At 41.3% G+C, this 22,182-nt stretch overlaps 1 protein-coding gene and 1 long non-coding RNA gene across 3 annotated transcripts in view; both read left to right on the forward strand.

Annotated features, from left to right (window-relative positions):
* AGL (amylo-alpha-1, 6-glucosidase, 4-alpha-glucanotransferase) overlaps window positions 1–22,182 on the forward strand; it is a 397,512-nt gene that overhangs the window by 103,190 nt on the left and 272,140 nt on the right. The window lies entirely within an intron of this gene.
* On the forward strand, window positions 3–5,390 carry LOC128641151 (uncharacterized). Its single transcript, XR_008399445.1, has 2 exons — window positions 3–1,387; window positions 1,667–5,390. It is a non-coding gene; the product is annotated as an uncharacterized LOC128641151 (long non-coding RNA).

Consider the following 22,182-nt stretch of genomic DNA (forward strand, 5'->3'; position numbering starts at 1 on the left):
GAATCATCTGCTTTCACAATAAATATATGACCAGAAACAAAAATAGTCTATATCAATTGAGATAAGTAACGGAATGTGTTTGTACCCCCTCTGCGTGCAGTGAGTGTGTTAGCATGTTAGTATGTGTTTGTATTGGTGTGTGCATATGGTTGTGTGTGAGCATATATTTGTGTTTGTGTGTGCATATAGTTGTGTTAGTGTGAGTGTGCGCATTTGGGTGTGTTATCGTGTGCATATAGTTGTGTGAGTGTGTTCATATCGGTGTGTGTAATTGTGTGCATAAGGATGTGTTTGTGTGTACATATAGTTGTGAGTGTGCACATTTGGGTGTGTAATTGTGTGCATAAGGATGTGTTTGTGTGCATATAGTTGTGTGAGTGTGCGCATTTGGTGTGTTGTGTGAGTGTGCATATGTGTGTGATTGTGTGCATAAGGGTGTGTGCATATAGTTGTGAGTGTGCGCATTTGGGTGTGTTATTGTGTGCATATAGTTTTGTGAGTGTGCGCATATCGGTGTGTGCAATTGTGTGCAAAAGGATGTGTTTGAGTGTGCACATTTGGTGTGTTGTGTGCATATACTTGTGGGAGTGTGCGCATTTGGTGTGTTGTGTGAGTGTGCATATGTGTGTGTGTGTGATTGTGTGCATAAGGGTGTATGCATATAGTTGTGTGTGTGCATTTTGGGTGTGTTATTGTGTGCATATAGTTGTGTGAGTGTGCGCATATGGGTGTGTTAGTGTGAGTGTGTGCCTATGGGTGTGTTAGTGTGTGCATATAGTTGTTAGTGTGTGAATGCGCATATGGGTGTGTTAGTGTGAGTGTGTGCATATGTGTGCGTGTGTGCATACGGGTGTGTGAGTGTGTGCATACGGGTGTGTGAGTGTGTGCATACGGGTGTGTGAGTGTGTGCATACGGGTGTGTGAGTGTGTGCATACGGGTGTGTGAGTGTGTGCATACGGGTGTGTGAGTGTGTGCATACGGGTGTGTTAGTGTGTGAATGCGCATATGGGTGTGTTAGTGTGAGTGTGTGCATATGGGTGTGTGAGTGTGTGCATATGGGTGTGTTAGTGTGAGTGTGTGCATACGGGTGTGTGAGTGTGTGCGCATATAGTTGTGAGTGTGTGCATATGGGTGTGTTAGTGTGTAGTGCATATGGGTGTGTGAGTGTGAGCATACGGGTGTGTTAGTGTGTGCATATAGTTGTTATTGTGTGAATGCGCATATGGGTGTGTTAGTGTGAGTGTGTGCATACGGGTGTGTGAGTGTGTGCATACGGGTGTGTGAGTGTGTGCATACGGGTGTGTGAGTGTGTGCATACGGGTGTGTGAGTGTGTGCATACGGGTGTGTGAGTGTGTGCATACGGGTGTGTGAGTGTGTGCATATGGGTGTGTTAGTGTGTGCATATAGTTAGTGTGTGAGTGTGTGCATATGGGTGTGTGAGTGTGTGCATATGGGTGTGTGAGTGTGTGCATATGGGTGTGTGAGTGTGTGCATACGGGTGTGTTAGTGTGTGCATATAGTTGTTAGTGTGTGCATATAGTTGTTAGTGTGTGCATATAGTTGTTAGTGTGTGAATGTGCATATGGGTGTGTGAATGTGAGTGTGTGCATATGGGTGTGTTAGTGTGAGTGTGTGCATACGAGTGTGTTAGTGTGTGCATATAGTTGTTAGTGTGTGAATGCGCATATGGGTGTGTTAGTGTGCGTGTGTGCATATGGGTTTGTTAGTACATATGGGTGTAGCAAAGAGAAAGTTAGGAGCACCGGGTTTAGCATAAAACAAGTAACTTTATTGGCATAACATTAAAACAAAAGGGTAAACATATAACCCTCGGATAAGAACTGAGATTTTAGGTATTTAGAGCAACACAGGCTGACATGTTTCGGCATAACGCCGCACTGCAAGCCTTAGATAAAACAATTTACTGTGGTTTACTTAAAATCAATCCCCACGTTCCTATTGGTAAGAACGTACACACCTCCTATTAATTCTGACCAATCGGATACCTTTTGTGAACAAAGTCCCTCCTCTCAATGGTGCTGAAGTAAAGGCACCAATTAAAAATATATGTGATTCTTTATTGTATATGGTCTACAGAGCTAAAATGCACTAATATCGGCTCTAGACCCTTTATATTATGTCACTTCCATAGGCACATTTTAAAACTGCAGATGTGTCATGAGGACCGCCAAAGTACTAGTAGACTTAAAGAGTGGGAAAAATTCAGGGTAATCTTCAGCACTCAACTGCAGTTTTGAAAGTACTGCTACAGCAGAGAAAATTCACTATGTTTCCCATTCTCAATTGCTAATACTCCTTTTAAAATGTAGGGATTACTGTAGGAACCACATAGGTACAAATATTGAGGGTAATGAGGGAAAATAGTTTCCTGCAATTGACTATAATTCCCTCATCCTGAAAATCCTAAGTGTACCCATGAGTTCATTTGAAGTGTAGAATAAGCTACCCTAGGATGGGTACTCTATTAGAATGTACCAATCATAAAACAACTACAAATAATGTGAAACGAACACTAGCCATTGATAAAACTAATAATAATGATAAAAAGAATGTGGGTTCATATAATGTCCAGTTCTTAAAGACCCGCCTAAAAGCGAGTTATGGACTATCTTACTGAGTTAGGTTAATACATTTTTTATATCTTATATCCCTTCAGTCTCAAAGGACCTCCACTTTTGTTCATCATAAATTAATGAGGTCAAATTCGGAGTTGAGGCTTCCTGGTATCCTTGTCTTTAACCTAAATATCCAGTATGCCTCCCTTTCTGCTAGTTTCCTAGCCCTGTTACCCCCTTTGTTGACTGGTAGGACCTTCTCTATTATGTTCTACCTAATACTCCTCACATCCTTATCATGAAATTGTGAAAAATGTTTGCTAAGTGGTGTGGTGATAGTACTTGCTCTAATATCTGCAAAGTGTTCCTTACTCATGACCCTTGCTTCTCTGGTAATAAGACCAACATATTGGAGTTCACATTGAGTACAAGAAATTAAGTATATAATGTAAGTAGAGCGACAATTTAAACATAGGTTAATATAGAATTTTTCCTCTGTGACTGAGGAGCTAAAACTGTCACCCAGATTGGCTTTAGCACAAGCTACACAAGCTGTGTAGTTGCAACGGTAAATTCCATTGAATCTTAGCCAAGAGGAGTTATCCTCCACCTTTGTTTTTAATCTCGTTGGGGCCACTCTATTGCCTACCGTTTTACCCCTCTTATAAGCAAACTTAATCCCTTTCTCCACTGTGGTTTGGAGCCCATCATCAGCTGGAGTAATGTAAAGTGTTTCCTAACTATCATGCAAATTTTGGGATATTTTTGCGAGTATTCAGTCATGAATACAGTCTTTTCGTCTGTTTTCACTTGGGGGGTTATTTTGTTGTTTCTTGTTCCCACTTAGAAGTCTGGCCCTGTCTGCTCTCCTTTCTGTAAGTATGGTGGCCATATTATAACCTCTCACTCTCACTCTCTCTCTTAATCTCGCTGTCAGGTCATCCGCCTGTTTTTCATAGTTAACCTCATTGGTACAATTTATTTTCTGGCGTATGAACTGACCCCTAGCCACACCTCTGAAGACTATCTGTGGATGGCAACTAAAGGCATGAAGGAGAGAGTTTCCTAAGATGGGTTTACGGAAGACTTCAGTCTCAACATGTTTGTTTGGGATCCCTTTCAATGTCAAATCAAGAAAGTTGACCACTGCCCTGTGGGACTCAGATGTAAAGCTTATACCAGCTTCATTAATGTTCAGGCCTGAGACGAATCTCTTCAGATCGTCCTCAGAGCCCCTCCAAATGAAGAAATCATCTATGAAGCGCCTATATCACAATATTTCTTTTCTGAAGGGGTTTTCCTCCCCAAAGATGTGGGACAGCTCCCACCAAAATTACAAAGTGAGAAGAAGTAAGGGACTCGAATAGCACTAATTTCTATTACTAAAGTAAGCAACGTAAACATAAACTTTAATCGTATAATTAATAAAAAAAGAGAGAAGCACTGACCGCATAACATTACACCCACTCCCAGTAAAAACCGTTGGTCACTCCCCTGTTTCTTGACCGATTACTGGAAGCGTGGGCTTCAGGTGGCAGAAGTGACTCACATGGTACAAAGTGGCAACAAACGCGTTTCCTCTGTTACCTGGCCTTTCCTAATGTTGTAATTACTAGAAATGAACAAGCCGAAGCTTAGTGGATTATCGCCTTTTAAACGCGAATATATTTCCACATAGCCAATGGGAAATGGTTTAAAATGTCACACCCATTCAGAAACCAATGGTAGCGATAGCAATCAACCAACACATTCCTAATAGACCAATGTGGTAATACCGGCATGCTGTGTCGTAGGCAGTAGTAGCAGCTGATAGGATGTGTGTCTGTAAACATAAACAATTGCCTATATTGAAACGCTCCGCTGTTCTTATCTAAACGAACAGGAAATAGTGTCAGGAACCCCTCCACACTATGTGTACAAACAGCACATTATATATAGACAGACAATATGAGATGACCAATGCAAAGTTTCATTCAAAAAGAGGGCGAATAGAAATAATTAGTTATGTAGTAGGTGTACTATAATGTCATGATACAGCTTAATTTATTTCAGTAACCTCTTATTCAAAGAGAAATAAATATATCCATACCTTGTGGATCTAGTGTTATTATTAAATAACGATGTATAATGGCTGTGTCTTTACAACTCATGTGCTGTATGGTCACAAACATGTTAACCGTGCACGCGAGAGTACCTATTGTTAGCTACAATATACCAATACGGAGCTACACATCGTTATATATTGAAAAATATCAACTGAAGAACAAAAAGGATATAATTAGTTTACCTATTTTAACTTTTACGTCTGACGGGCATATAAACCATATGTATTTAAATGATAGTCATATTGCTAAGTATATGTCACTGCATACAAATAAAACATCTTAAATATATCTACTCTAATACATCGCCTCATAATTCCCCACCACTAGGGGCTAGGAATTAGTCATGCTGAACTAGTTAAAGGGACATACACTCAAATCACAGTGTGGAACAGAAGGGCTGTAACGTCTCCCATCTCGTCCTCCATTACTGTATGGTGTAAATTAGTCAGTGACTTATATATCGGTTACACCGTATCGATACCCTTTTACAGTGTGCAGGGAATTTAAATCACTACTGATATACAGTTTCCAGTACGGTTATAACCATTACTACTATCAATGTGACACATTAAATCCCTCTTAGAGGGTATATGATTTAGCTTTGGTGTAACCTACTTCACGTTAGATCTATTATCATCAATAGTTGTTGTTCTTGTTCATACCATGGGGCATGACTGAGTTAATATTAAAGACCCATTTAGTCTCCATTTTTAAAAGTCTCTGTTCAGTTTCACCTCCTCTAATTCCTGGTCTTAACTTTTCTAAACCCCTAAGGGGGTTAGTTTGATTTTTGACCTTGGCAGTGAGTAACTTTTCTGTCTCTTTGTAATGCTCTATTATAAGTTTTGGCGAGGGATTTTTTCGAATAGCCTCTTTTCAAGAGTCTATACCTCAGATCAAATGCTGCTGTCTTAAAAGTGTCAATGGTACTACAATTTCATCTCAGACGCAAATATTCACCCACCGGTAATCCTCTAATTGTGGAGGGATGGTGGTGGCTGCTAGCATGGAGTTTATTATTTGTAGCTGTTGGTTTTCTATATGCGTCTGTTTCTAAATGGTTATCAACCCTTCTAATAATAAGGTCCAAAAATTCCACCTTTTCTATTCTAGTTGTTAAATATAACCCAAAGGGGTTCACATTGAGCACCTTTATGAATTCTTAAAGGAGGTTTTCGGGGCCATTCCACACAAATAATATATTGTCTATATATCTGGACCAGTGGGATATATACTTAGTTAGGTTTCTCAGTGATTCATGAAACGCCACCGTCTCCTCCCACCAGCCCAGATATATGTTTGCGTATGTAGGGGCTCATGATGTGCCCATAGCCGTACCACATACTTGCAGATAAAACCTGTCATCAAAAACAAAGAAATTGTGAGTTAAGACAAACTCCAGTAGTTTCACCAAAAATTCCTTCATTTCATTGGTCATGTTGGTTTCTTTTGATAAGAAGTGCAATATTGCTTTACAACCCCATTGTGTCTGTATACTTTTGTAGAGAGACCCCACATCACAAGTTACTAGGATTGTTTCTGAATTAATATCAATCTCTCTCAATTTATTAAGTATGTGCACTGTATCCCTAGTATTAGATGGAAGGGACTCTACTATATGTCTAAGTCTGGCATCTACGTATTTGCTGGCCTTTTCTGTCAAGGACCCAATGCCAGACACAATTGGCCTCCCTGGTGGATTTTATATATTTTTATGTATTTTTGGGCAGCAAATAAAATGTGGCCACCCTTGGTTGTTTAACCTCCAGAAATCCAAATTCTTTTTGATCTATAATCCCTTTAGCCAATGCTGAGCAAATTAATTTATCGAAAACATTTCAGTGGAATTCCTAGAAGACCTTTATAGTTATTTGTGTTGTTAAGTTGTTGTTTGGCCTCCTTTTGGTACATATGGTTTGGCCAAATTATAATATTCCCTCCCTTATTGCTTTTTGTAATTTGAACATCAGTACACTGTTGTAATTCTTTCAAAGCGTTGTTTTCCTCCCTCTATAGATTTTCCTCCGTCTTATTTTTATTAACTGTAATTGACAAAATATTGTTACATACCAGGTTAAGAAAGGTCAGGGCATTAAAGGATGTACTATTAGGGGGTACAAAACGGGACTTGGTTTTGAGAATATGTCGCCAACTATTGTCTTCTTGCTCTATACTTTTCCCACAAGCTTCTCTTAACAGGGCAATTAGGTCATCTATAGCAGCCATATCAGCATTATCCAATGACCCATCCTCTGAATTACAGAAGTATTTTTTTAGTAAAATCTTTTGAGTTAACAAATGTGCATCCTTAATAGCTTCGAGCTTGTTCAAAATCGGGGTGGGTATAAATGTTAGGCCTCTCTTCAGGACTGATAATAATGGAGCTGTCATCATACATTGCATCGCATTGTTTAACTATATTTAAGTCATATTAGAGCCCTCTAGCTGGTGATGGGGTCACTTTTTTACCCCTCTGAGCACAGGGAGACTGAACATCTAAGAGGGGGGTAAACAAAGAAAGGGACCACTCTTGGATTCCAATGTAAAACCTCAGTTTTTTATTATTGCTTTGCTAATATAAGAAACAAGCTTTAACTCTGAGAAGCAACTGACACTTGCCTTGTAAACTATTGTAGAACAGCAGTATTATACCACATGTTAAATCCTGAGCTATAGGCGAGAGGTTCTATTACTTGTAGGTGTATTAAGAACTGAAGCTGCTGCCCCTGTAGAGGTAATAAATGTACCTGTATTGCGCAATGCTCAATCCATAGAATAAATGTTCCGCTCTGCCTTATTGTAAAGTACCAATGGTCTCTGTGTTGGAAGGGTGGGAGGTCCCCAGTTGTTGTAAGGAAATAATAATAGTGTTTACAGTAGGTTAAGGAGCAAGGAAACCTGGTCAGGCCAGTGGTCACTCTAGGTATTTAAATCTTAAGCTATTACCTAATAGAAGCATACTGTTCTATATCAGCCTGCAACGGCTTATGTACGCTATACATTTACATATAGTGAGCACACACAACAGCATACTGTTCTATATCAGCCTGCAACGACTTATGTACGCTATACATTTACATCTAGTGAGCACACACAACAGCATACTGTTCTATATCAGCCTGCAACGGCTTATGTACGCTATACATTTACATCTAGTGAGCACACACGAGCATACTGTTCTATATCAGCCTGCAACGGCTTATGTACGCTATACATTTACATCTAGTGAGCACACACAACAGCATACTGTTCTATATCAGCCTGCAACGGCTTATGTACGCTATACATTTACATCTAGTGAGCACACACAAGCATACTGTTCTATATCAGCCTGCAACGGCTTATGTACGCTATACATTTACATCTAGTGAGCACACACAACAGCATACTGTTCTATATCAGCCTGCAACGGCTTATGTACGCTATACATTTACATCTAGTGAGCACACACGAGCATACTGTTCTATATCAGCCTGCAACGGCTTATGTACGCTATACATTTACATCTAGTGAGCACACACAACAGCATACTGTTCTATATCAGCCTGCAACGGCTTATGTACGCTATACATTTACATCTAGTGAGCACACACGAGTATACTGTTCTATATCAGCCTGCAACGACTTATGTACGCTATACATTTACATCTAGTGAGCACACACGAGCATACTGTTCTATATCAGCCTGCAACGGCTTATGTACGCTATACATTTACATCTAGTGAGCACACACACGAGCATACTGTTCTATATCAGCCTGCAACGGCTTATGTACGCTATACATTTACATCTAGTGAGCACACACGAGCATACTGTTCTATATCAGCCTGCAACGGCTTATGTACGCTATACATTTACATCTAGTGAGCACACACAACAGCATATTGTTCTATATCAGCCTGCAACGGCTTATGTACGCTATACATTTACATCTAGTGAGCACACACGAGCATACTGTTCTATATCAGCCTGCAACGGCTTATGTACGCTATACATTTACATCTAGTGAGCACACACGAGCATACTGTTCTATATCAGCCTGCAACGACTTATGTACGCTATACATTTACATCTAGTGAGCACACACGAGCATACTGTTCTATATCAGCCTGCAACGACTTATGTACGCTATACATTTACATCTAGTGAGCACACACGAGCATACTGTTCTATATCAGCCTGCAACGGCTTATGTACGCTATACATTTACATCTAGTGAGCACACACGAGCATACTGTTCTATATCAGCCTGCAACGACTTATGTACGCTATACATTTACATCTAGTGAGCACACACGAGCATACTGTTCTATATCAGCCTGCAACGGCTTATGTACGATATACATTTACATCTAGTGAGCACACACGAGTATACTGTTCTATATCAGCCTGCAACGACTTATGTACGCTATACATTTACATCTAGTGAGCACACACGAGCATACTGTTCTATATCAGCCTGCAACGGCTTATGTACGATATACATTTACATCTAGTGAGCACACACAACAGCATACTGTTCTATATCAGCCTGCAACGGCTTATGTACGCTATACATTTACATCTAGTGAGCACACACAACAGCATACTGTTCTATATCAGCCTGCAACGGCTTATGTACGCTATACATTTACATCTAGTGAGCACACACGAGCATACTGTTCTATATCAGCCTGCAACGGCTTATGTACGCTATACATTTACATCTAGTGAGCACACACGAGCATACTGTTCTATATCAGCCTGCAACGACTTATGTACGGTATACATTTACATCTAGTGAGCACACACACGAGCATACTGTTCTATATCAGCCTGCAACGGCTTATGTACGCTATACATTTACATCTAGTGAGCACACACGAGCATACTGTTCTATATCAGCCTGCAACGGCTTATGTACGCTATACATTTACATCTAGTGAGCACACACGAGCATACTGTTCTATATCAGCCTGCAACGGCTTATGTACGCTATACATTTACATCTAGTGAGCACACACGAGCATACTGTTCTATATCAGCCTGCAACGACTTATGTACGCTATACATTTACATCTAGTGAGCACACACGAGCATACTGTTCTATATCAGCCTGCAACGGCTTATGTACGCTATACATTTACATCTAGTGAGCACACACACAACAGCATACTGTTCTATATCAGCCTGCAACGGCTTATGTACGCTATACATTTACATCTAGTGAGCACACACGAGCATACTGTTCTATATCAGCCTGCAACGGCTTATGTACGCTATACATTTACATCTAGTGAGCACACACGAGCATACTGTTCTATATCAGCCTGCAACGGCTTATGTACGCTATACATTTACATCTAGTGAGCACACACGAGCATACTGTTCTATATCAGCCTGCAACGGCTTATGTACGCTATACATTTACATCTAGTGAGCTCACACGAGCATACTGTTCTATATCAGCCTGCAACGGCTTATGTACGCTATACATTTACATCTAGTGAGCACACACACAACAGCATACTGTTCTATATCAGCCTGCAACGGCTTATGTACGCTATACATTTACATCTAGTGAGCACACAACAGTATACTGTTCTATATCAGCCTGCAACGACTTATGTACGCTATACATTTACATCTAGTGAGCACACACGAGCATACTGTTCTATATCAGCCTGCAACGGCTTATGTACGATATACATTTACATCTAGTGAGCACACACAACAGCATACTGTTCTATATCAGCCTGCAACGGCTTATGTACGCTATACATTTACATCTAGTGAGCACACACAACAGCATACTGTTCTATATCAGCCTGCAACGGCTTATGTACGCTATACATTTACATCTAGTGAGCACACACGAGCATACTGTTCTATATCAGCCTGCAACGGCTTATGTACGCTATACATTTACATCTAGTGAGCACACACGAGCATACTGTTCTATATCAGCCTGCAACGACTTATGTACGGTATACATTTACATCTAGTGAGCACACACACGAGCATACTGTTCTATATCAGCCTGCAACGGCTTATGTACGCTATACATTTACATCTAGTGAGCACACACGAGCATACTGTTCTATATCAGCCTGCAACGGCTTATGTACGCTATACATTTACATCTAGTGAGCACACACGAGCATACTGTTCTATATCAGCCTGCAACGGCTTATGTACGCTATACATTTACATCTAGTGAGCACACACGAGCATACTGTTCTATATCAGCCTGCAACGACTTATGTACGCTATACATTTACATCTAGTGAGCACACACGAGCATACTGTTCTATATCAGCCTGCAACGGCTTATGTACGCTATACATTTACATCTAGTGAGCACACACACACAGCATACTGTTCTATATCAGCCTGCAACGGCTTATGTACGCTATACATTTACATCTAGTGAGCACACACGAGCATACTGTTCTATATCAGCCTGCAACGGCTTATGTACGCTATACATTTACATCTAGTGAGCACACACGAGCATACTGTTCTATATCAGCCTGCAACGGCTTATGTACGCTATACATTTACATCTAGTGAGCACACACGAGCATACTGTTCTATATCAGCCTGCAACGGCTTATGTACGCTATACATTTACATCTAGTGAGCTCACACGAGCATACTGTTCTATATCAGCCTGCAACGGCTTATGTACGCTATACATTTACATCTAGTGAGCACACACACAACAGCATACTGTTCTATATCAGCCTGCAACGGCTTATGTACGCTATACATTTACATCTAGTGAGCACACACGAGCATACTGTTCCATATCAGCCTGCAACGGCTTATGTACGCTATACATTTACATCTAGTGAGCACACACGAGCATACTGTTCTATATCAGCCTGCAACGGCTTATGTACGCTATACATTTACATCTAGTGAGCACACACACGAGCATACTGTTCTATATCAGCCTGCAACGGCTTATGTACGCTATACATTTACATCTAGTGAGCACACACACGAGCATACTGTTCTATATCAGCCTGTAACGGCTTATGTACGCTATACATTTACATCTAGTGAGCACACACAACAGCATACTGTTCTATATCAGCCTGCAACGGCTTATGTACGCTATACATTTACATCTAGTGAGCACACACGAGCATACTGTTCTATATCAGCCTGCAACGGCTTATGTACGCTATACATTTACATCTAGTGAGCACACACGAGCATACTGTTCTATATCAGCCTGTAACGGCTTATGTACGCTATACATTTACATCTAGTGAGCACACACGAGCATACTGTTCTATATCAGCCTGCAACGGCTTATGTACGCTATACATTTACATCTAGTGAGCACACACAACAGCATACTGTTCTATATCAGCCTGCAACGGCTTATGTACGCTATACATTTACATCTAGTGAGCACACACAACAGCATACTGTTCTATATCAGCCTGCAACGGCTTATGTACGCTATACATTTACATCTAGTGAGCACACACGAGCATACTGTTCTATATCAGCCTGCAACGGCTTATGTACGCTATACATTTACATCTAGTGAGCACACACAACAGCATACTGTTCTATATCAGCCTGCAACGGCTTATGTACGCTATACATTTACATCTAGTGAGCACACACACAACAGCATACTGTTCTATATCAGCCTGCAACGGCTTATGTACGCTATACATTTACATCTAGTGAGCACACACGAGCATACTGTTCTATATCAGCCTGCAACGGCTTATGTACGCTATACATTTACATCTAGTGAGCACACAACAGCATACTGTTCTATATCAGCCTGCAACGACTTATGTACGCTATACATTTACATCTAGTGAGCTCACACGAGCATACTGTTCTATATCAGCCTGCAACGGCTTATGTACGCTATACATTTACATCTAGTGAGCACACACAACAGCATACTGTTCTATATCAGCCTGCAACGACTTATGTACGCTATACATTTACATCTAGTGAGCTCACACGAGCATACTGTTCTATATCAGCCTGCAACGGCTTATGTACGCTATACATTTACATCTAGTGAGCACACACACGAGCATACTGTTCTATATCAGCCTGCAACGGCTTATGTACGCTATACATTTACATCTAGTGAGCACACACACGAGCATACTGTTCTATATCAGCCTGCAACGGCTTATGTACGCTATACATTTACATCTAGTGAGCACACACGAGCATACTGTTCTATATCAGCCTGCAACGACTTATGTACGCTATACATTTACATCTAGTGAGCACACACGAGCATACTGTTCTATATCAGCCTGCAACGACTCATGTACGCTATACATTTACATCTAGTGAGCACACACAACAGCATACTGTTCTATATCAGCCTGCAACGGCTTATGTACGCTATACATTTACATCTAGTGAGCACACACGAGCATACTGTTCTATATCAGCCTGCAACGGCTTATGTACGCTATACATTTACATCTAGTGAGCACACACAACAGCATACTGTTCTATATCAGCCTGCAACGGCTTATGTACGCTATACATTTACATCTAGTGAGCACACACGAGCATACTGTTCTATATCAGCCTGCAACGACTTATGTACGCTATACATTTACATCTAGTGAGCACACACGAGCATACTGTTCTATATCAGCCTGCAACGGCTTATGTACGCTATACATTTACATCTAGTGAGCACACACAACAGCATACTGTTCTATATCAGCCTGCAACGACTTATGTACGCTATACATTTACATCTAGTGAGCACACACGAGCATACTGTTCTATATTAGCCTGCAACGGCTTATGTACGCTATATATTTACATCTAGTGAGCACACACGGGCATACTGTTCTATATCAGCAACAACTTATGTACGCTATACATTTACATCTAGTGAGCACACACAACAGCATACTGTTCTATATCAGCCTGCAACGGCTTATGTACGCTATACATTTACATCTAGTGAGCACACACGAGCATACTGTTCTATATCAGCCTGCAACGGCTTATGTACGCTATACATTTACATCTAGTGAGCACACACGAGCATACTGTTCTATATCAGCCTGCAACGACTTATGTACGCTATACATTTACATCTAGTGAGCTCACACGAGCATACTGTTCTATATCAGCCTGCAACGGCTTATGTACGCTATACATTTACATCTAGTGAGCACACACGAGCATACTGTTCTATATCAGCCTGCAACGGCTTATGTACGCTATACATTTACATCTAGTGAGCACACACAACAGCATACTGTTCTATATCAGCCTGCAACGGCTTATGTACGCTATACATTTACATCTAGTGAGCACACACGAGCATACTGTTCTATATCAGCCTGCAACGGCTTATGTACGCTATACATTTACATCTAGTGAGCACACACAACAGCATACTGTTCTATATCAGCCTGCAACGGCTTATGTACGCTATACATTTACATCTAGTGAGCACACACGAGCATACTGTTCTATATCAGCCTGCAACGGCTTATGTACGCTATACATTTACATCTAGTGAGCACACACAACAGCATACTGTTCTATATCAGCCTGCAACGACTTATGTACGCTATACATTTACATCTAGTGAGCACACACGAGCATACTGTTCTATATCAGCCTGCAACGGCTTATGTACGCTATACATTTACATCTAGTGAGCACACACAACAGCATACTGTTCTATATCAGCCTGCAACGACTTATGTACGCTATACATTTACATCTAGTGAGCACACACGAGCATACTGTTCTATATCAGCCTGCAACGGCTTATGTACGCTATACATTTACATCTAGTGAGCACACACAACAGCATACTGTTCTATATCAGCCTGCAACGACTTATGTACGCTATACATTTACATCTAGTGAGCACACACGAGCATACTGTTCTATATCAGCCTGCAACGGCTTATGTACGCTATACATTTACATCTAGTGAGCACACACGAGCATACTGTTCTATATCAGCCTGCAACGACTTATGTACGCTATACATTTACATCTAGTGAGCACACACGAGCATACTGTTCTATATCAGCCTGCAACGGCTTATGTACGCTATACATTTACATCTAGTGAGCACACACGAGCATACTGTTCTATATCAGCCTGCAACGGCTTATGTACGCTATACATTTACATCTAGTGAGCACACACAACAGCATACTGTTCTATATCAGCCTGCAACGGCTTATGTACGCTATACATTTACATCTAGTGAGCACACACGAGCATACTGTTCTATATCAGCCTGCAACGGCTTATGTACGCTATACATTTACATCTAGTGAGCACACACGAGCATACTGTTCTATATCAGCCTGCAACGGCTTATGTACGCTATACATTTACATCTAGTGAGCACACACGAGCATACTGTTCTATATCAGCCTGCAACGGCTTATGTACGCTATACATTTACATCTAGTGAGCACACACACGAGCATACTGTTCTATATCAGCCTGCAACGACTTATGTACGCTATACATTTACATCTAGTGAGCACACACGAGCATACTGTTCTATATCAGCCTGCAACGGCTTATGTACGCTATACATTTACATCTAGTGAGCACACACAACAGCATACTGTTCTATATCAGCCTGCAACGACTTATGTACGCTATACATTTACATCTAGTGAGCACACACACGAGCATACTGTTCTATATCAGCCTGCAACGACTTATGTACGCTATACATTTACGTCTAGTGAGCACACACACGAGCATACTGTTCTATATCAGCCTGCAACGACTTATGTACGCTATACATTTACATCTAGTGAGCACACACACGAGCATACTGTTCTATATCAGCCTGCAACGACTTATGTACGCTATACATTTACATCTAGTGAGCACACACGAGCATACTGTTCTATATCAGCCTGCAACGGCTTATGTACGCTATAGATTTACATCTAGAGAGCACACACGAGCATACTGTTCTATATCAGCCTGCAACGACTTATGTACGCTATACATTTACATCTAGTGAGCACACACGAGCATACTGTTCTATATCAGCCTGCAACGGCTTATGTACGCTATACATTTACATCTAGTGAGCACACACACGAGCATACTGTTCTATATCAGCCTGCAACGGCTTATGTACGCTATACATTTACATCTAGTGAGCACACACAACAGCATACTGTTCTATATCAGCCTGCAACGGCTTATGTACGCTATACATTTACATCTAGTGAGCACACACGAGCATACTGTTCTATATCAGCCTGCAACGGCTTATGTACGCTATACATTTACATCTAGTGAGCACACACAACAGCATACTGTTCTATATAAGCCTGCAACGACTTATGTACGCTATACATTTACATCTAGTGAGCACACACGAGCATACTGTTCTATATCAGCCTGCAACGGCTTATGTACGCTATACATTTACATCTAGTGAGCACACACAACAGCATACTGTTCTATATCAGCCTGCAACGGCTTATGTACGCTATACATTTACATCTAGTGAGCACACACGAGCATACTGTTCTATATCAGCCTGCAACGGCTTATGTACGCTATACATTTACATCTAGTGAGCACACACGAGCATACTGTTCTATATCAGCCTGCAACGGCTTATGTACGCTATACATTTACATCTAGTGAGCACACACGAGCATACTGTTCTATATCAGCCTGCAACGGCTTATGTACGCTATACATTTACATCTAGTGAGCACCACACGAGCATACTGTTCTATATCAGCCTGCAACGGCTTATGTACGCTATACATTTACATCTAGTGAGCACACACACGAGCATACTGTTCTATATCAGCCTGCAACGGCTTATGTACGCTATACATTTACATCTAGTGAGCACACACGAGTATACTGTTCTATATCAGCCTGCAACGGCTTATGTACGCTATACATTTACATCTAGTGAGCACACACGAGCATACTGTTCTATATCAGCCTGCAACGGCTTATGTACGCTATACATTTACATCTAGTGAGCACACACGAGCATACTGTTCTATATCAGCCTGCAACGGCTTATGTACGCTATACATTTACATCTAGTGAGCACACAAACAGCATACTGTTCTATATCAGCCTGCAACGGCTTATGTACGCTATACATTTACATCTAGTGAGCACACACACGAGCATACTGTTCTATATCAGCCTGCAACGGCTTATGTACGCTATACATTTACATCTAGTGAGCACACAACGAGCATACTGTTCTATATCAGCCTGCAACGGCTTATGTACGCTATACATTTACATCTAGTGAGCACACACGAGCATACTGTTCTATATCAGCCTGCAACGGCTTATGTACGCTATACATTTACATCTAGTGAGCACACACGAGCATACTGTTCTATATCAGCCTGCAACGGCTTATGTACGCTATACATTTACATCTAGTGAGCACACCAACGAGCATACTGTTCTATATCAGCCTGCAACGGCTTATGTACGCTATACATTTACATCTAGTGAGCACACACAACGAGCATACTGTTCTATATCAGCCTGCAACGGCTTATGTACGCTATACATTTACATCTAGTGAGCACACACGAGCATACTGTTCTATATCAGCCTGCAACGGCTTAATGTACGCTATACATTTACATCTAGTGAGCACACACACAGCATACTGTTCTATATCAGCCCTGCAACGGCTTATGTACGCTATACATTTACATCTAGTGAGCACACACGAGCATACTGTTCTATATCAGCCTGCAACGGACTTATGTACGCTATACATTTACATCTAGTGAGCACACACAACAGCATACTGTTCTATATCAGCCTGCAACGGCTTATGTACGCTATACATTTACATCTAGTGAGCACACACGAGCATACTGTTCTATATCAGCCTGCAACGGCTTATGTACGCTATACATTTTACATCTAGTGAGCACACACAGCATACTGTTCTATATCAGCCTGCAACGGCTTATGTACGCTATACATTTACATCTAGTGAGCACACACACGAGCATACTGTTCTATATCAGCCTGCAACGGCTTATGTACGCTATACATTTACATCTAGTGAGCACACACGAGCATACTGTTCTATATCAGCCTGCAACGGCTTATGTACGCTATACATTTACATCTAGTGAGCACACACAACAGCATACTGTTCTATATCAGCCTGCAACGACTTATGTACGCTATACATTTACATCTAGTGAGCACACACGAGCATACTGTTCTATATCAGCCTGCAACGGCTTATGTACGCTATACATTTACATCTAGTGAGCACACACGAGCATACTGTTCTATATCAGCCTGCAACGGCTTATGTACGCTATACATTTACATCTAGTGAGCACACACACGAGCATACTGTTCTATATCAGCCTGCAACGGCTTATGTACGCTATAACATTTACATCTAGTGAGCACACACGAGCATACTGTTCTATATCAGCCTGAAACGACTTATGTACGCTATACATTTACATCTAGTGAGCACACACAACAGCATACTGTTCTATATCAGCCTGCAACGGCTTATGTACGCTATACATTTACATCTAGTGAGCACACACGAGCATACTGTTCTATATCAGCCTGCAACGGCTTATGTACGCTATACATTTACATCTAGTGAGCACACACAACAGCATACTGTTCTATATCAGCCTGCAACGACTTATGTACGCTATACATTTACATCTAGTGAGCACACACGAGCATACTGTTCTATATCAGCCTGCAACGGCTTATGTACGCTATACATTTACATCTAGTGAGCACATGAGCATACTGTTCTATATCAGCCTGCAACGGCTTATGTACGCTATACATTTACATCTAGTGAGCACACACAACAGCATACTGTTCTATATCAGCCTGCAAACGGCTTATGTACGCTATACATTTACATCTAGTGAGCACACACGAGCATACTGTTCTATATCAGCCTGCAACGGCTTATGTACGCTATACATTTACATCTAGTGAGCACACACAACAGCATACTGTTCTATATCAGCCTGCAACGGCTTATGTACGCTATACATTTACATCTAGTGAGCACACACGAGCATACTGTTCTATATCAGCCTGCAACGGCTTATGTTCGCTATACATTTACATCTAGTGAGCACACACGAGCATACTGTTCTATATCAGCCTGCAACGGCTTATGTACGCTATACATTTACATCTAGTGAGCACACACAACAGCATACTGTTCTATATCAGCCTGCAACGGCTTATGTACGCTATACATTTACATCTAGTGAGCACACACAACAGCATACTGTTCTATATCAGCCTGCAACGGCTTATGTACGCTATACATTTACATCTAGTGAGCACACACAACAGCATACTGTTCTATATCAGCCTGCAACGGCTTATGTACGCTATACATTTACATCTAGTGAGCACACACAACAGCATACTGTTCTATATCAGCCTGCAACGGCTTATGTACGCTATACATTTACATCTAGTGAGCACACACGAGCATACTGTTCTATATCAGCCTGCAACGGCTTATGTACGCTATACATTTACATCTAGTGAGCACACACGAGCATACTGTTCTATATCAGCCTGCAACGGCTTATGTACGCTATACATTTACATCTAGTGAGCACACAGAACAGCATACTGTTCTATATCAGCCGTGCAACGACTTATGTACGCTATACATTTACATCTAGTGAGCACACACGAGCATACTGTTCTATATCAGCCTGCAACGGCTTATGTACGCTATACATTTACATCTAGTGAGCACACACAGCAGCATTCTGTTCTATATCAGCCTGCAACGGCTTATGTACGCTATACATTTACATCTAGTGAGCCACACACGAGCATACTGTTCTATATCAGCCTGCAACGGCTTATGTACGCTATACATTTACATTCAGTGAGCACACCAACGAGCATACCTGTTCTATATCAGCCTGCAACGGCTTATGTACGCTATACATTTACATCTAGAGAGCACACACGAGCATACTGTTCTATATCAGCCTGCAACGGCTTATGTACGCTATACATTTACATCTAGTGAGCACACACACGAGCATACTGTTCTATATCAGCCTGCAACGGCTTATGTACGCTATACATTTACATCTAGTGAGCACACACAACAGCATACTGTTCTATATCAGCCTGCAACGACTTATGTACGCTATACATTTACATCTAGTGAGCACACACGAGCATACTGTTCTATATCAGCCTGCAACGGCTTATGTACGCTATACATTTACATCTAGTGAGCACACACACGAGCATACTGTTCTATATCAGCCTGCAACGGCTTATGTACGCTATACATTTACATCTAGTGAGCACACACAACAGCATACTGTTCTATATCAGCCTGCAACGGCTTATGTACGCTATACATTTACATCTAGTGAGCTCACACGAGCATACTGTTCTATATCAGCCTGCAACGGCTTATGTACGCTATACATTTACATCTAGTGAGCACACACAACAGCATACTGTTCTATATCAGCCTGCAACGGCTTATGTACGCTATACATTTACATCTAGTGAGCACACACGAGCATACTGTTCTATATCAGCCTGCAACGGCTTATGTACGCTATACATTTACATCTAGTGAGCACACACAACGAGCATACTGTTCTATATCAGCTGCAACGGCTTTATGTACGCTATACATTTACATCTAGTGAGCACACACACGAGCATACTGTTCTATATCAGCCTGCAACGACTTATGTACGCTATACATTTACATCTAGTGAGCCACACACGAGCATACTGTTCTATATCAGCCTGCAACGGCTTATGTACGCTTATACAATTACATCTAGTGAGCACACACGAGCATACTGTTCTATATCAGCCTGCAACGGCTTATGTACGCTATACATTTACATCTAGTGAGCACACACGAGCATACTGTTCTATATCAGCCTGCAACGGCTTATGTTACGCTATACATTTACATCTAGTGAGCACACACGAGATACTGTTCTATATCAGCTGCAACGGCTTATGTACGCTATACATTTACATCTAGTGAGCACACACGACAGCCATACTGTTCTATATCAGCCTGCAAGGCTTATGTACGCTATACATTTACATCTAGTGAGCACACACGAGCATATACTGTTCTATATCAGCTCGCAACGTCTTATGTACGCTATACATTTACATCTAGTGAGCACACCCCACAGGCATACTGTTCTATATCAGCCTGCAACGGCTTATGTACGCTATACATTTACATCTAGTGAGCACACACGACAGCATACTGTTCTATATCAGCCTGCAACGGCTTATGTACGCTATACATTTACATCTAGTGAGACACCAGAGCATACTGTTCTATATCAGCCTGCAACGGCTTATGTACGCTATTACAATTAAATCTAGTGAGCACACACGAGCATACTGTTCTATATCAGCCTGCAAGGCCTTATGTACGCTATACATTTACATCTAGTGAGCACACACACGAGCCTACTGTTCCTATATCAGCCTGCATCGGCTTATGTACGCTATACATTTACATCTAGTGAGCAACACAACGAGCATACTGTTCTATATCAGCCTGCAACGGCTTAAGTACGCTATACATTTACATCTAGTGAGCACACACGAGACATACTGTTCTATATCAGCCAGCAACGGCTTATGTACGCCTATACCATTTACATTAGTGAGCACCACACAACAGCATACTGTTCTATATCAGCCTGCAACGGACTTACTGTACCGCTATACATTTACATCTAGTGAGCACACACGAGCATACTGTTCTATATCAGCCTGCAACGGCTTATGTACGCTATACTTTACATCTAGTGAGCCACACACGAGCATACTGTTCTTTATCAGCCCTGCAACCGGCTTATGTACGCTATACATTTACATATAGTGAGCACACACAACAGCATACTGTTCTATATCAGCCTGCAACGGCTTATGTACGCTATACATTTACATCTAGTGAGCACACACGAGCATACTGTTCTATATCAGCCTGCAACGGACTTATGTAACGCTATACATTTACATCTAGTGAGCACACACGAGCATACTGTTCTATATCAGCTCTGGCAACGGCTTATGTACGATATACCATTTTACATCTAGTGAGCACACACAAGAGCATACTGTTCTATATCAGCCTGCAACGGCTTATGTACGCTATACATTTACATCTAGTGAGCACACACGAGCATACTGTTCTATATCAGCCTGCAACGGCTTATGTACGCTATACATTTACATCTAGTGAGCACACACAACAGCATACTGTTCTATATAAGCCTGCAACGACTTATGTACGCTATACATTTACATCTAGTGAGCACACACGAGCATACTGTTCTATATCAGCCTGCAACGGCTTATGTACGCTTCTCATTTACATCTAGTGAGCACACACGAGCATACTGTTCTATATCAGCCTGCAACGGCTTATGTACGCTATACATTTACATCTAGTGAGCACAC

Source organism: Bombina bombina, chromosome 10 (genome assembly GCF_027579735.1).
Source record: "Bombina bombina isolate aBomBom1 chromosome 10, aBomBom1.pri, whole genome shotgun sequence".
Taxonomy (NCBI): domain Eukaryota; kingdom Metazoa; phylum Chordata; class Amphibia; order Anura; family Bombinatoridae; genus Bombina; species Bombina bombina.